The following is a 17216-nucleotide window of genomic DNA, read 5'->3' as shown; positions in this document are numbered from 1 at the left end:
CACTAGAAAGAACCGCAGGATGCTAACAAGAAATTCCAGGAATCAGAACTGAAGTGTTAGCATGTACACAGAGGATTAGCAAATGGAGATGTTGTCTGGGACTCCAGCATGTAAGCTGTGTTCTTAGCAAATATACCAGACATATCCACAGATGTAAGCCATAAGCATGAGTCTCTTTTCTTATATGGAGCTAGATTAGCCATTTTTTAGCATCAACTGCATCTTCAGTTCATTGATCTTGTTGTTGTTGTTGTTGTTTTTTTATTCAATGGGGAAGGATATGAAATAGGACCCTTATTTGGGCCGGTTTCATCACAACATTTTAAACTGACGACATTCACCAAAATGTATATTCTTGTCTTTGATGTTTTCATGGATAGGGCAAATAGCCTATCAATGCAAAGTATAAACACTCCTGAATGCAAAATGTCCTTTGAGGTTAGTAGTGGCATCTGTAGTATGAGTGAAGTGTGTTTGTTGAAATTGCATTTGGTTCGCTTCCATACTGTTTTCACCAATGAGAAAATCAACCGTTCAAAACTGTAAGCTTTAAGCACCACATATGGAATTTGTTTGGAGGCAAATAAAAAGGCACATATTTCAGTGAAGAAAAAGCCACTTATTCCAGACACAGTAGCCAGAGACAAAAGTCAATAGTAGTGGTAGGGGTCCAGTTGAATGCTAGGTGATGTTAATTGACATTGTTTAACCACTCAATTTATTGTATTGTGAGAATGGTCCCCCCTAGTACTGGCCATGAAGTAGGGACCATTGTCCAGGTTGTTTAGGTTGTCCAGGTACACTGTGCTGCTGGAAGCTTCCTGTCTCCCCATTACACTTTTCAATGACTCTGGCATGGTGGGGATTGTCGTATCCCGCGGTGCATCTGAAAGGAAGCAGCCGCCTTGTGTAAATGTCAGAGAGGTGACTTGTTTTTAACTCTTCGCAGGCACTCACTATGTGCGTGTGTGTGTGTGTGTATGTAGCCTAATAAAGCTTTGACCATTACTGTGCTGCCCTCACTTTACTATGCAAGCCCCATTTAAACCAATGTTTAAATATTGCTGTTTTAGGAGTAGCCTACATCCAGACATTTTTCAAAAAGCTATAAAAGTGAGATTTCAAAGTGTCCTATTTCATTGGAGTATGTGCTGATTTTCAAAAGTGTTAATAAGCTCACTTTTCTTACGCAGACTTGATTTAAATGTGACATTAGCTGTACGACAATTAAATATGCCTAGTTAATGACTAAAACATGAAGGAAAAGAACAATAGAATGGGAGCCAAAAAGGAAGCCACAAAAGTACAACTATGTCAGCTTCAATTAACCCAGCCTGAAGAGCAGGAAACAGCAGAACTGATGATGTCTAATTTGTCCTAGTTGTGCCCACTTTTCCCACGTGTGCAGCGCTCATAGCTTTCAGCACTGGCTTTTCCAAATATTCACACTTTCCCCACATTAACCCCTAAGGAAAATATGTCCTGGACTTTCGCTCGGGATCGGGTTTATCTAGGAAAACCATGGGCCAAGTTTCCGCCACACATGCATGTAACACCCCCTCTCCCCCTCTTCTCCACACCCCGACTGACGATGAATTAGTTATATAGGAATGGGGAAAGACACACATTCACACTCTCTCTTACTCAGTTCCGCACTCTCCCTCACACTCTATCCCTCACCCTTTCCCTCTCCTACGCCACACACACACTCTCCACGTCACATTTCAAGCCCTACCCTGTAGAGAGCAGCTCACATATGCTAGCCATTTAGCGGGGTATTTTTGTCTGTGCGAGTGGGCAGCGGTGTCACTCACAGTCGTTTCAGCTCAGCAGTGGGAGAGAGCTGTGAAAGCCAGTCACTAACAAGCAGAGAAATTCCCTCTCTCCCCACGTCCCTCTACCAGATGGCTAATCTCCCCAGAATAAGAAACACACTCCTTAATCAGATTTAGCAGACAAAAATCACACCGCAATAATTAAAATGCCCCGTGGTCACCAGTCCCCGACAACGAGGTGACTACAGAATAAAATATGGTCTCATTTTCATAATTTGACACATTGAAATATCTTTAGTGGCTCTCAAAAATCCTCGAGGCCGCTAAAACGGAATGAAACATCTCACACTTTTGCGCTGACATGCAGCCTGCCTGAAGAGCAGAGAGTCACAACAACAAAACAATTATGTTTTGACCCAGATATGATAACATACATAAAACCAGCGCTTGACCAAAAGAAAGATAGGAAGCTAGCTAAACACAATCTTCACACCTGTGTCTGCCTATGTTTGCCTGTGTCTAGGTCTACCTGTGGTCCAGAATTATGACAGCTTTTGATTCCTCTTGGCATGGTGCCAGTGTGTTGCCCGAGGATGCCCGCAGGTGTCTGAGGCAGTGTATTCCATTAGCTACATGTGTAGGCCCGCTCCTCTTGTTCCTCGGAGACACCCTTCTACCGATGTCTACTGCATTCCCACAGATCCCAGAGCCGATCCTAGATTCCCAGAGATCCCACAACAGCCAACGTGCATCTGAAGCCTGCCATCTGTCGCGTGATAGTAAGGGATAGGAGCGCCGCCGCCGTTCCTCTGACCACTTAGCCTCTTGCTGTCACTCAGGCAGCAGATGATTGGCTGTCAACGTAGGTGGCATCTCCACACAACCTGAGAACATGAGGAACGTGATCCGAAATAAGTTGTTAGACACTGACATTCCTGAAGTCAAGAAACTCATTCATAATAAGAATGTAGTGTTGCTCATGTTAATTAAGAGAACATGAGTTTAGGGACTACAATTGTTAAATGTCACAATTTTGACAAACTCTGACCATGTTGTGTTTTAGAGTAGTGCTAAAAATGATGTATGTTTAGTCATGTTTTTTTTAAACCGTTGTCATACTTTGATTTGAACTCCATCTTTAATTAACTGCTTAACACACACAGTAAACACAACAACATGTATTGATGTGTGGTGCAATACCTCATTGTATTTACACTGGTTAGTGGAAAATGCTTCATTTGTGGACACAAGGAATCAGGAACAGCTGTTTCGCAGAGACACTAATGATGCCATGCCCAGAATCATCAGTAGGGAGCCGTCCACTGCAGGGGCTGTCACTCAACCGACAGAATGGCAGCGGCAGGACCTCTGTTTGGGGAAGTCACCTGTCACTCATCTCCTAGGCCGTGGGGGAACAGCTGGGCCAGCCAATCAGAGGAGGTCCCAGCACAGCAGGCCCTGAAACCAGGAAGAGAGGAACCATCTGGTAGGAGGGCGGGAGAGAACGACTCTATATGGACAGCAAAACAGAGAAGTGACACACGGTTGAGGGCATTTGGATTCGTCTTGTTCAACAATTCTGCCATGGTTGTTGTTTAGTCTTATTCTGATTCTAGTAATGTTTTTTGTAATAGACATGTTATGCACCCCATGATAGACTTCAGTGATAGACCTCCCAGTGGAGGAGTTTGTGGCCAGCATTAGGATGATGTCCAAAACGTGCTGTCACACTCCCTTTGATTAGTGGCACATACCATGCATCAACACATTATCATTGTGGTATCATGTAACTTACCACCATGAAATATCCAGATGAAGGATATTATTGTGATGACAACAGAAGTATATCGGTCATAATGGAATAGAAATCGTATAATTCAAAATGACAAAATACATTTCGGGTGAAAACAGAGTGCTTTCTGTATATGCAACAGTGGTCTTTATTACTTTGATAAGAGACAGATCTGCTCAGAGATAGGTCACAAGTAATGGGATTGAATGGGAATTTGTGCGCTACATTTACTTAATCTTCTATGTGATTTATAGTGGTTAACACCTCATAAAAATAGGGGCCGCAATTACTGTGGAAAATTAGAGGGCAGCATTACCATCATGCTAATAAGTAGTGAATATAATTACATTTATCACCGTATTGTCACAGAGATTGATAAACTCACGCTCAATCTCGTTAATCTCTCAATAACATCCACCGCAGAATTTCACAATTATGAGTTTCGTATAGCCCTGACAAAAGGATGGAGGTAGAGAGAGAAAAAGAGAGAGAGATGGGTAGAGACAGATATATATATATATATATATATATATACACATATCTTCAGAAAGTATTCTGATCCCTTGACTATTTTCTCATTTTGTTATGTTACAGCCTTATTCTGAAATGGATTAAATAAATTTTAAATCCTCAACAATCTACACACAATACCCCATAATGACAAAGCGAAAACAGGTTTTGTCTGTAGAGCTCCGAGACAGGATTGTGTCAAGGCACAGATCTGGAGAAGGGTACCAAAACATTTCTGCAACATTGAAGGTCCCCAAGAACAAAGTGGCCTCCATCATTCTTAAATGGAAGAAGTTTGGAACCACCAAGACTCTTCCTAGAGCTGGCCGCCCGGCCAAACTGAGCAATCGGGGGAGAAGGGCCTTGGTCAGGGAGAAGACCAAGAACCCAATAGTCACTCTGACAGAGGTCTAGAGTTCCTCTGTGGAGATGGGAGAACCTTCCAGAAGGACAACCATTTCTGCAGCACTCCACCAATCAGGCCTTTATGGTGGCAAGACAGAAACCACTTCTCAGTAAAAGCCAAATTCTCTAGTCTGATGAAACCAAGATTGAACTCTATAGCCTGAATACCAAGCGTCACGTCTGGAGGAAGCCTGGCACCATCCCTACGGTAAAGCATGGTGGTGTCAGCATCATGCTATGGGGATGTTTTTCTGGGAGTCTAGTCAGGATCGAGGCAAAGATGAATGTAGATCCATACTCCAGAGCGCTCAGGACCGCAGACTTGGGCGAAGGTTCAACTTCCAACAGGACAACAACCCTAAGCACACAGCCAAGACAATGCAGGAGTGGCTACGGGACAAGTCTTTGAATGTCCTTGAGTGGCTTAGCCAGTGCCCGGACTTGAACCTGATCGAACATCTCTGGAGAGACCTGAAAATAACTGTGCAGCAATGCTCCCCATCCATCCTGACAGAGCTTGAACTCCCATTTATTTTTAATAAATAAGCAAAAGTGGAGAAAAAAAAAGGGTTTTGCTTTGTCATTATTGTGTGTAGATTGATGAGGGAAAAACAGTTTAATCAATTTTAGAATATGGCTGTGACCTAACATAATTTGGAAAAGTCAAGGGGCCTGAATACTTTCAGAAGGCACTGTATGTATATATGTATATGTACGCTACCGTTCAAAAGTTTTGCGTCACTTAGAAATGTCCTTGTTTTTGAAAGAAAAGCCTTTTTTTTTGTCCATTCAAATAACATAAAATTGATCAGAAATACAGTGAAGACATTGTTAACCTCTCTAGGGTATGTGGGACGAAATCGTCCCACCTACGTAACAGCCAGTGTAATCCCGTGGCGCGTTATTCAAAAACCTCAAAAATGCTAAAACTTCCATTTTTCAAACATATGACTATTTTACAGCATTTTAAAGACAAGACTCTCGATAATCTAACCACACTGTCCGATTTCAAAAAGGCTTTACAACGAAAGCAAAACATTAGATTATGTCAGCAGAGTACCCAGCCCGAAATAATCAGACACCCATTTTTCAAGCTAGCATATAATGTCACATAAACCCAAACCACAGCTAAATGCAGCACTAACCTTTGATGATCTTCATCAGATGACAACCCTAGGACATTATGTTATACAATACATGCATGTTTTGTTCAATCAAGTTCATATTTATATAAAAAAACTGCTTTTTACATTAGCATGTGACTAGCATGTGACTAGCATTCCCACCGAACACTGCCGGTGAATTTACTAAATTACTCACGATAAACGTTCACAAAAAGCATAACAACTATTTTAAGAATTATAGATACAGAACTCCTCTATGCACTCGCTATGTCCGATTTTAAAATAGCTTTTCAGTGAAAACACATTTTGCAATATTCTCAGTAGATAGCCCGGCATCACAGGGCTAGCTATTTAGACACCCAGCAAGTTTAGCACTCACCAAAGTCAGATTTACTATAAGAAAAATGTTATTACCTTTGGTGTTCTTCGTCAGAATGCACTCCCAGGACTTCTACTTCAATAACAAATGTTGGTTTGGTTCAAAATAATCCATAGTTATATCCAAACAGCGGCGTTTTGTTCGTGCGTTCAAGACACTATCCGAAAGGGTAAATAAGGGTGACGAGCATGGCGCAATTCGTGACAAAAAAATTCTAAATATTCCATTACCGTACTTCGAAGCATGTCAACCGCTGTTTAAAAACAATTTTTATGCATTTTTTCTCATAAAAAAAGCGATAATATTCCGACCGGGAATCTGCGTTTAGGTAAACAGATGAAAGAAAATAAAGCACGGGGTCGACTCGTGCACGCGCCTAAGCCCATAGTACTCTGATCAGCCACTTGCCAAAAGCGATAATGTGTTTCAGCCAGAGGCTGCCTCGATATCGTTCAGCTTTTTCCCGGGCTCTGAGAGCCTATGGGAGCCGTAGGAAGTGTCACGTTAGAGCAAAGATCCTCAGTCTTCAATAAAAAGAGCCAAGATGAAACAACTTGTCAGACAGGCCACTTCCTGCATGGAATCTTCTCAGGTTTTGGCCTGCCATTTGAGTTCTGTTATACTCACAGACACCATTCAAACAGTTTTAGAAACTTTAGGGTGTTTTCTATCCAAAGCCAATAATTATATGCATATTCTAGTTACTGGGCAGGAGTAGTAACCAGATTAAATCGGGTACGTTTTTTTATCCGGCCGTGAAAATACTGCCCCCTAGCCATAACAGGTTATACTGGCCAGGACGTGACACACTGAGCCTGAATGAGGATCCTCCACATTTATATCTTTCGTCAAATCTATCGTACAGTTCCAGTCCCCGCCTACCACCAGCGTCTCCTCAGACGCTGCCTGTGAGAGTTCCTGTCTAAGACACCCAAACAGAAGCCCCCTCTCTCTACCTGTGTTAGGCGCATCCACATTTATAAGGACAAAACCCCTGTTGTTAATTTCTGCTTTTACTACAAGCAGTCTACCCCTACACACCTCCTTTAGAGGAGCAAATTTTTACAGACAGACACGGTGCAAAAAGGATTGAGAGAGAGAGAAAGAGAGAGAGAAAGGCTCCTGCCCATCTCGAGTACCCTATTCCTAGCAGATAATTACCAACTCTAAAAAAATAAAAGTGTCTTTGTGTGGTGCTCTGAAAGGAGAAACTCTCGAGCATTGAGGAGATAAAGGCCAAAACAAAAGGGTCCTGAATTGGACCAGGATTAGCTTTAATGGTGGTAATTACCAGAGGGGATAACATCATGGCCCTCTATGCCTATCACAACGGGCCTCCTATCACAGGGCGGATGTCAGGAGAAAGGGAGAACAACACGTGAATCAGCTAGGGCCTCTTTCCTGGTTGGCTGGTGCACCAACTGGTGCACATTTATTTGTAAAAACAATTGGGCAAGCCCATCCATGCATGGCTTGCCTGCCCTCTTTACACTAAAAGCTTCATCTCAATGCCCCAATAATGGCTTTTGCAAAAAACAGAGGCTCTCCAACACTGTTGCTTCTTGAATTACAATCTGGGCTGATGGCACAGACGAGCTACCCTGAATTATAACGCCAGAGACAGGCTTGTGCTCAGCCTCAGTTTATATAGGAAGTGCTATAGGAAAGTCGAGGCACATTGGGCGCCTGCGATAAAATGTTATTATCCAAAGGCTATTGATGGTGATGAGGTCTGATGCTTGAAAACAAGAGGAATTAAAATACAACATGGCTCTAGTCTACAGCTACAATATATACAATACAAAATGGGCCCCCAGCCATTTGTTCCTAACGAAGACAGAACCCATAAAAGCTGTGGGACGTTGATCAACTCAAAAGGCTGTAATTTATCTGCTTTTTAATCTTGGGTTTGCCACTCTAATTTTAATGTAAACCGTTTACCTACGCTCAGATGTTGCATACTAAATCCAAAGTAGTTATTTTCTCCAGTTATGTGATACCGGACAGATTTTAGCCTTGCTCTCCTCACTACCTGTGGTTTTAGCACCCTGCACATTTCCCAGCTCTGAAGGACCAAGGTGTACAAGGTTTGCTGACCTGTGGGCGTGTTTCTTTCCTGCAAGCTGAATCCATGAAAAACCACCAGACAATAAATGCAAGATTTAAGCTGCAGAATCCATATATATCTTTTCCCTGCCTAGTTATCCCTCTGTCCATATGTCCAATATAATGTATACTGTCAAGGAGTAAATATTAAATATGGAAGCATCATCACATTCCCGGGTCACTGAAGCACATGTGTTCTCTCATTCACTTCAAATGTACCACGTTTGCAAGTACTCGCTGTAGTGAAAATGTGCTTCTAATGTAAACGATTTGTGGACAGACAGCTATTTGATTAAGAAGTCTTGCAGTAACATTTCCCTTTCAATAAGAGCTTCAGGTATGCTAGTGCTTTCTAACATTGATGTAGGTATGAAGAAGAATGATGCTAGGATAGATAGAGTATCACTTCCCTGCATTATATCAACATAACACAGCCCACACGCCAGTTATTTGTGCAGACTAAATTCTTTGAGCATGTAAGTAAGCATTTCACTGTAAGGTCTACACCTGTTGTATTCGGCGCACGTGACAAATAAACTTTGATTTGATTAGATGCCTAGTGTTTTTATCCTCACATTTATCAGATTTCAGTGTATTATTTCTATATTAATACCGAAAGGATTTATCAGAACATACAGTGTTGGGCCACCAAGGTTGTACCAGTCAGCAGTTGAAATTCAGGGTAGGATTACTAGGACGTTGACCTGTGTCACTCCAACATGAGAGCCAACCTAAAGCACAGGTCACACTGTGTTTAATTCGGTTTTTGAGCCACTACAGAGCCACTCACTGAGGCGAATAGAACTGCCATTCAAAATCCCATGCAACAAGATCCTCATTGGAAGCCAATCTATATCCTTTAGTTCTAGATCTTTATCTTATCTATCTATAAATATGGAAGCATCATCACATTCCCGGGTCACTAAAGCACGTGTATGACCCCTTCTATTTGTCGAGTGTGGCTCTTTCTTTGCTCCACAATGAGCCCAGTAAAATGTGTTCTCTCATTCACTTCAAATGTACCACGTTTGCAAGTACTCGCTGTAGTGAAAATGTGCTTCTAATGTAAACGATTTGTGGACAGACAGACATTTGATTAAGAAGTCTTGCAGTAACATTTCCCTTTCAATAAGAGCTTCAGGTATGCTAGTGCTTTCTAACATTGATGTAGGTATGAAGAAGAATGATGCTAGGATAGATAGAGTATCACTTCCCTGCATTACATCAACATAACACAGCCCACACGCCAGTTATTTGTGCAGACTAAATTCTTTGAGGTCGACATCAAAGTTGGACCACATGTCTCCTCTTACACAAGGAAGTAAATATGGACCACCCCCCCGAATTCCTCCCACCACCCACCCAGCGAATAAGTTTGTGGTTAGCATATTTCATTTCAAAAGTACCAATAATGTTTCTAATGTGTGCGAGTCACAGGCACGATAAATTAACACACCGCAAGCTCTTGTCATGGCCTCATTTGACTGGCCCCACAGACACAATCTCATACAATCGTAAATTATCCCCTGACACTCTTCGGAAAACCCATAGCCTCCACCCACCCCCACCCCCCGTGCACCCCCGTCCACTTCTCGGTGTGGAGATAAAACACATGAAACACAATACACAAGAATTGCCTTATCATTCTGGAAGCCATGACAGGGAAAATGGAGCATATTAAGCATGTTATAATACACATCACTGTCTATTTCAGCAGGCATATTGTATACTCCTAAAAAAGAAACGTCCTCTCACTGTCAACTGCGTTTATTTTCAGCAAACTTAACATGTGTAAATATTTGTATTAACATAACAAGATTCAACAACTGAGACACAAACTGAACAAGTTCCACAGACATGGGACTAACAGAAATGGAATAATGTGTCCCTGAACAAAGGGGGGGGGGGTAAAAATCAAAAGTAGCAGTCAGTATCTGGTGTGGCGAACAGCTGCACTAAGTACTGCAGTGCATCTCCTCCTCATGGACTGCACCAGATATGCCAGTTCTTGCTGTGAGATGTTACACCACTCTTCCACCAAAGCACCTGCAAGTTCCCGGACATTTCTGGGGGGAATGGCCCTAGCCCTCACCCTCCGATCCAACAGGTTACAGATGTGCTCAATGGGATTAAGATCCGGGCTCTTCGCTGGCCATGGCAGAACACTGACATTCCTGTCTTGCAGGAAATCACGCACAGAATGAGCAGTATGGCTGGTGGCATTGTCATGCTGGAGGGTCATGTCAGGATGAGCCTGCAGGAAGGGTACCACATGAGGGAGGAGGATGTCTTCCTTGTAACACACAACATTGAGATTGCCAGCAATGACAACAAGCTCAGTCCGATGATGCTGTGACACATCGCCCCAGACCATGATGGACCTTCCACCTCCAAATCAATCCCGCTCCAGAGTACAGGCTGCGGTGTGATGCTCATTCCTTCAACGATAAACGCGAATCCGACCATCACCCCTGGTGAGACAACACCGCGACTCGTCAGTGAAGACCTAGTTTTGCCAGTCCTGTTTGGTCCAGCGACGGTGGGTTTGTGCCCATAGGCGACGTTGTTACCTTTGAGGTCTGGTGAGCACCTGCCTTACAACAGGCCTACAAGCCCTCAGTCCAGCCTCTCTCAGTCTATTGTGGACAGTCTGAGCACTGATGGAGGGATTGTGCATTCCTGGTGTAACTTGGCCTGTTGTTGTTGCCATCCTGTACCTGTCCCGCAGGTGTGATGTTCGGATGTACCGATCCTGTGCAGGTGTTGTTACACATGGTCTGCCACTGCGAGGACAATCAGCTGTCCGTTCTGTCTCCCTGTAGCGCTGTCTTCGGCATCTCGCAGTATGGACATTGCAATTTATTGCCCTGGCCATATCTGCAGTGCTCATGCTTCCTTGCAGCATGGCTAAGGCACGTTCACGCAGATGAGCAGGGACCCTGGGCATCTTTCTTTTGGTGTTTTTCAGAGTCAGTAGAAAGGCCTCTTTATAGTGTCCTAAGTGTTCATAACTGTGACCTTAATTGCCTGCCGTTTGTCTGTAAGCTGTTAGTGTCTTAACGACCATTCCACAGGTGCATGTTCATTAATTGCTTATGGTTCATTGAACAAGCATGGGAAACGGTGTTTAAACCCTTTACAATGAAGATCTGTGAAGTTACTTGGATTTTTACGAATTATCTTTGAAAGACAGGGTCCTGAAAAAGGGACGTTTCTTTTTTGCTGAGTTTATTTGTAAGTGTGTAGTGTCATCCCACCCTCGGGTGATCGTGTGCTTGAAACAGTTCCAGCGAACACATGTACATGTGATTTACGGTACATGAATAAAGCATATCTGTAAGTGATTTGGATGCCATGATTGTTGTATTGTATAAGCATGTGATGTAGACGTTTAGTGTGAATGCACGCACATCCCCTCTCTGTCTTTTCCTCTCCTCCTCTTACGCAAACACACACCAACCTTGCACACATGCGTGCTCACACGTACACATGCAATCCCGCCCCAACGTTCCCACACACAAACAGTATAGAGACAATACACCCATAAAGTTAAAATGTCTCCACACACTCCAGCCTTTTGGTGCTCCTCTTTGTCCATGTTATTACCCCAGGTATTGTCTGGCTAAATTGGTATGCTAATCAAGCGCTGTAGTCTAAAGTTGACATGACACTAGACTGGCAGCTCCATGACGATTGATATCCCGCTCTAGCACCACCCAGATGATCAGATTTGGAAGTGCTGCGGCCACTGTCCCCCTAATGTTAGCCTCCTCTTTGAGAGGACGGCAAAGTCATCCAGATTCCACGCACCACGTCCCAAGTTGTTGAATTGCTATCTTTTGAGCCAATTGAAGCTGAGTGTCCAGGCCGTGTCTTAAATGGCACCCTATTCCCTAGATAATGTCCTATTTTTGACCAGGCCTCAGGTCAAAAGTACTGCATTATAAAGGGAATAGGGTGCCATTTGCATGCTGAGAGTGTCCAGGCATGCTTCTGGTATGGGGATGTTCCCTATTCTCTCTGTAACCTTACCCTGCAACCTGTCATAAATTACCTTTCCTGGTGTAATGGCTCCACTCCTTTCACAGAGGATGCACAGAAGGCCTTCCAGCATGTCTGCGAGCCATTGAGCCCTGAATGGGACGGTATTAACCTCCATGATCTCATGCAACACTGTCATTGTCACCTAAAAGGGGCCCCACCACCCTCTCTCTTAGAGCCTCTTGTGTGTCATTTTTACTGGCCCCTGATCTAGAAAGTTTTATTCTCAGTGGTAAACAAGGACCAGGAGGATGGAGGGGTGACCTCCTTCACTAGTCTTTGGATGGATGCCCACTGGCGAAACGATGATGGAATGTTTACAGCTGGTTACATGAAGGCCGGTTTGCTGCTGCAAACATATGTATGACAACACTGTCCCATTTGACTGATTATACTGGGTCCATTTGATTGGTGTCCGGACTCGCTCCGCATCCTAGTCCCATTCACTCTTTCCCTCTCTGTAATGAAAATGTAAGTTTGCCTCGATGATATCCAACTGCCAAGACAGTCACTGCCCTATAGGGTCACACAGGATCACAGTGTCCTATACAACCACCGAGTGCATTCACACTTAACTGACTCATTTAATTTGCTGTGATAGACAAAACAAAGCCTTTCATTGATATCGCCATATCGAGTCCACCTGGATCCAGTTAGTACCTAGTCCACTGACAGTGTCCACCACCGCAGCCCCCATTCAGATCTAATGATTTATAGCATGTCGGCAACTAGTCTTCACACTATGTGATTGGTCCTCCCGTGCTAATTAAAGGCATATATTTTTAATCACTGTTTACCCAGTCAATAGCTATGCTAATCACTCCTGCACAACATCAAGCCGGCACAATATTCCCTCTCTCGTTGGGGACCTGACAAATGAGGTGGTGACACAGTCCCATTCCTGGTTTTTCATGTTTTAATCAAAAGGACAAGGTTCACGCTCCTCTAAAGCTCTGTATTCACCTTCAAAGACCCTCATTAAGGAGAGGCGCCCAAATAGGGATACTGTGTAAACATCTGTTATTGGAAGGAATCACGTCAAGGCAAACGTTAGTGGTAGCTATCCCCCTGCGCTGTATTTCATGGGCAAATAGGTAGAGTGCCTTTCAGGAGCAGATAAGACCAATCGAGTCAGTCAAGAAATGAAATACAAATTGTGTAATTCAACAACCTAATCTCACCCCTATGCCCCTTTATTTTATGAAGTCATATTTCTCCCAAAATCTTAAAGACATAAGGGACGTGAGTGACAGTCAGTTTAATGCGACTGGCGCCACACGCGGAAATGTCACACACCCATCGGGCCCCTACAGGAACAGCAGTGGCGTTCGTTATGAAAGGAGGCCATGCAGTTGCAGCCATGCAGGGCCTTGCTGATGGACGGTGGTGATGGTGATAAGGGTGTTGGTGCTGGGGCTCCTATGCTCCAGAGTCATCGGGCAGATGTGACCTCGGCAGCACACAGAGGCTCTTTGTGTCCCAGGGATTTACAGTCCCCTGGGCCTCCTGCTTTTAAACATTAACAGACCACTGTCGAGAGAGAGAGCAGACAGAGAGCAGCAGGCCCAGTTCAGCACAGCCTAGCGAGAGAGAGAAAGCATCAGGCCCAGTACAGTACAGTACAGCCGAGAGAGAGAGAGAGAGAGAGAACATTAACTGGGCCTTACTCGCTCTCCATACATATGATATCAGAGAAGCCCCATACTGTACATGCATTCACTTTAGATTCATCAGCTCCACCACTATTCCCAGTGCACTAGTGATGTTGTATTCTGGGCATACAATAACAACTGGACACAAGTATCAGTAAGGCCCTTCACACTCACTCACATGAAATGTTAACAGGGCCTAGCAGCACTCTTAATACATTACAAAGCCCTATGTGTTCGCTTTGGATACATCAGATCTGTTGCTATACTTCCCGATGCACTATGATGTATATTCCCTCTACTCACAGGGTATACAATAATTGCTGGACAGAGATACCACTAAGGCTCTTCACACACACTTGCACGCAATATATAATAAGCAAGACCCAACTTACTCCACTTACCGTGCCTTCAGAAAGTATTCATATACCCTTGACTTATTTACTTGTTTTACATTTACATTTTAGTCATATAGCAGAAGCTCTTACCCAGAGCAGTTAGTCCATTCATCTTAAGATATAATAACTAGGTGGGACAACCACATATCACATTCATAGAAAGGGGGGGTGGGGAGTCGAGGTGAGGAGGGGATTATTTAAGATACCCTTAGAAGAGAAAGGGTTTCAGGTGCTTTTGGTAGATGGGCAGAGACTGCTGTCCAAGCTTCAGGGGGGAAGCTGGTTCCACCATTAGGGTGCCAAGACAGAGAAGAGTTTGGACTGGGCTGAGCGGGAGCTGCCCTCCCGTAGGGGTGGGAGGGCCAAGAGACCAGAGGTGGCAGAACGGAGTGCTCGGGTTGGGGTGTAGGGTTTGAGCATAGCCTAAAGGTAGGGAGGGACAGTTCCTCTTGCTGCTTTGTACGCAAGCACCATGGTCTTGTAGTGAATGAGAGCTTCAACTGGAAGCCAGTGGAGTGTGTGGAGGAGCGGGGTGACTTGAATGTTGAAAACTAGGCGGGGGCTGCAGCGTTCTGGATAAGTTGCAGGGGTTTCATTGCACAAGCAGGCAGCCCAGTCAACAGCGAGTTGCAGTAGTCCAGACAGGATATGTTGAGTGCCTGGATTAGAACCTGCGCCACTTCCTGTGTGAGGTAGGGTCGTACTCTACTGATGATGTAGAGTATGAACCTGCAGGAGCGAGTCACTGCTTTGATGTTTGCTGAGGACGGCAGGGTGTTGTCCAGGGTCACACCAGGGTTCTTTGCACTCTGGAAGGGTGACACTGTGGACTTGTTAACTGTGATGCAGAAGTCTTTGAGCGGGCAGGAATAGCAGCTCCTTCTTGTTGAGGTTGAGCTTGAGGTGGTGGGCCGACATCCAAGCTGAGATATCTTCCAGGCACTCAGAGATGCGTGTCGCCACCTGGGTGTCACAAAAGGGGAAGGAGAAAAGTAGTTGAGTGTCATCCACATAGCAATGACAGTAGAGACCATGTGAGGATATGATGGAGCTGAGTGACTTGGTGTATAGAGAGAAGAGGAGAGGGCCTAGAACTGAGCCCTGTGGGACACCAGAAGTGAGAGCATGTGATGTGGACACAGATCCACGTCACCTGGTTGGAGCGGCCTGCCAGGAAAGATGCAATTCAAGAGTGTGCAGAGCCTGAGACGCCCATCCCCGAGAGGATGGAGAGGAGGATCTGATGGTTCACGGTGTCGAAGGTAGCAGATAGATCTAGGAGGATGAGAACAAAGAAGAGAGTCAGCTTTGGAAGTGCAGAGAGCCTCCGTGACACAGAGAAGAGCAGTTTCGGTTGAGTGACCCCAGGGGCGGAAATCCCGGGGGGGACGGGGGGGACACGACCCCCCCATCCTGGGAAAAATATGATTTGTCCCCCCCAATATATCACTGAAACTTAACTATGTAATTTAAATAATATTAATAATACGCAATGAAAGCAATTGTGCTGATTATAGACACTTAATAGCGCGTTTTTAAGTTTCAAAAGATTGCAACCCCCCCACCCTTTGCCTCACAATGGTTTGATCCACTGCCAGTTCCTTAGTTGGCAAGGTAACAGAGGGGTGTTATCCACTGTCTGAAAGGCACTCAATGAACGTAACTGACGTGAGGTTAATCCAGTCAATCGCGCACATACACTAGCTGAATATGCAGAGCTAGCGGGCAAATATTAACTATTAAGCTAGCTAGTAATTATTCCATTTATGTCGCCTCGTCAAAGATGGAATCTTTGCTATCGTCAATTTATTCCAAGATCAGCATGCAGATGATGTAAGTTAGTGCTTCAAAGTCCCTGTGATAAGGTTAGCGATAAAATGAAGTCCAAACTGAACAGAACTACACTCTCTTCTACCATTGTCTTAAATATATTTAATGGTCTCGTTGCAAAAGCTAAATTGTCGCAAGGGAACTTTTATTTATTTATTTTATTTCACCTTTATTTAACCCGGGTAGCAAAGATTATAGCAAACACCATTGAAACGGAATTGGTGCTCGCTAGCTTTGCAAATTCAGCTATTGTTGGAAGCCAGCCAATATGAAACAAACTATTAAAATTACAAAAGGTTGCAGCATATGTTGTGTAAATGGTGAACTCATACAGCTGTCAACTCTTGTCATTTTAATCCGTTTCACATTTGCTAGCTACCTTTTAGATCGAAGCCCAAATAGAATGATAAAAGATAAGATGATAGAAGCCCATCTCCTACTGTAAATAACCTACACACTGTGTGTGTGTGTAGCCAGCCAGCCATGTAGAAACATGGCAGAAAAATAAAAGACAGAGTATTTTTCAGTACACCAAAACGCAAAGTAAGAACCCTAGTAGCCTAATATCTCAAAGACTAGTTGATAAAATGTTCATAAGAAATAAATGAAATTCTAATGGAAATGTTTCACAATGATGTCATTAGGCAGAGCAGGAATCAGATGGCACACAGACAGCAGAGTTGGGGACAGATATGCAGGGACAGGGAGTCTCAGGTAAGTTTGTTGAGTCTTTGTTTGGCAACATTATGAAAGGTTCTCAATGTTTTTTACTTGTAAAATAGGAACATAATTGGAAAATGCCATGGATACCCCCACTCTCAACTTAAACTGGTGACTGAACTAAGATTTGTTAAAGGCAATGGTATTGCTGTTGTGATTAGTTGTGTAGTTTTGGGTACCGGTAGTTAGGAGTACGGCAAACACCTTATTTCTTTGGTTCCTCAATATACATTTACCACATTACAATGTAGGCTATGTGTTACAGCACTACTTTTGGTGTCCCCCTCAGGAATTGCTCTTGAGAAAATTTTATGTAATTGTCCCCTCCAAAGTTGATATCAGATTTTCGCCCCTGAGTGACCCATCTTGAAGCCTGACAGGTTAGGGTCAAGTAGATCGTTCTGAGAAAGATAACGAGAGAGTTGATCAGGTACATCACGCTCAAGTGTTTTGGAAAGAAAAGAAAGAAGGAATACAGGTCTATATT

This window comes from Salmo salar, chromosome ssa09 (assembly GCF_905237065.1).
Source record: "Salmo salar chromosome ssa09, Ssal_v3.1, whole genome shotgun sequence".
Classification (NCBI taxonomy): domain Eukaryota; kingdom Metazoa; phylum Chordata; class Actinopteri; order Salmoniformes; family Salmonidae; genus Salmo; species Salmo salar.
This window is presented reverse-complemented; position numbering follows the sequence as displayed.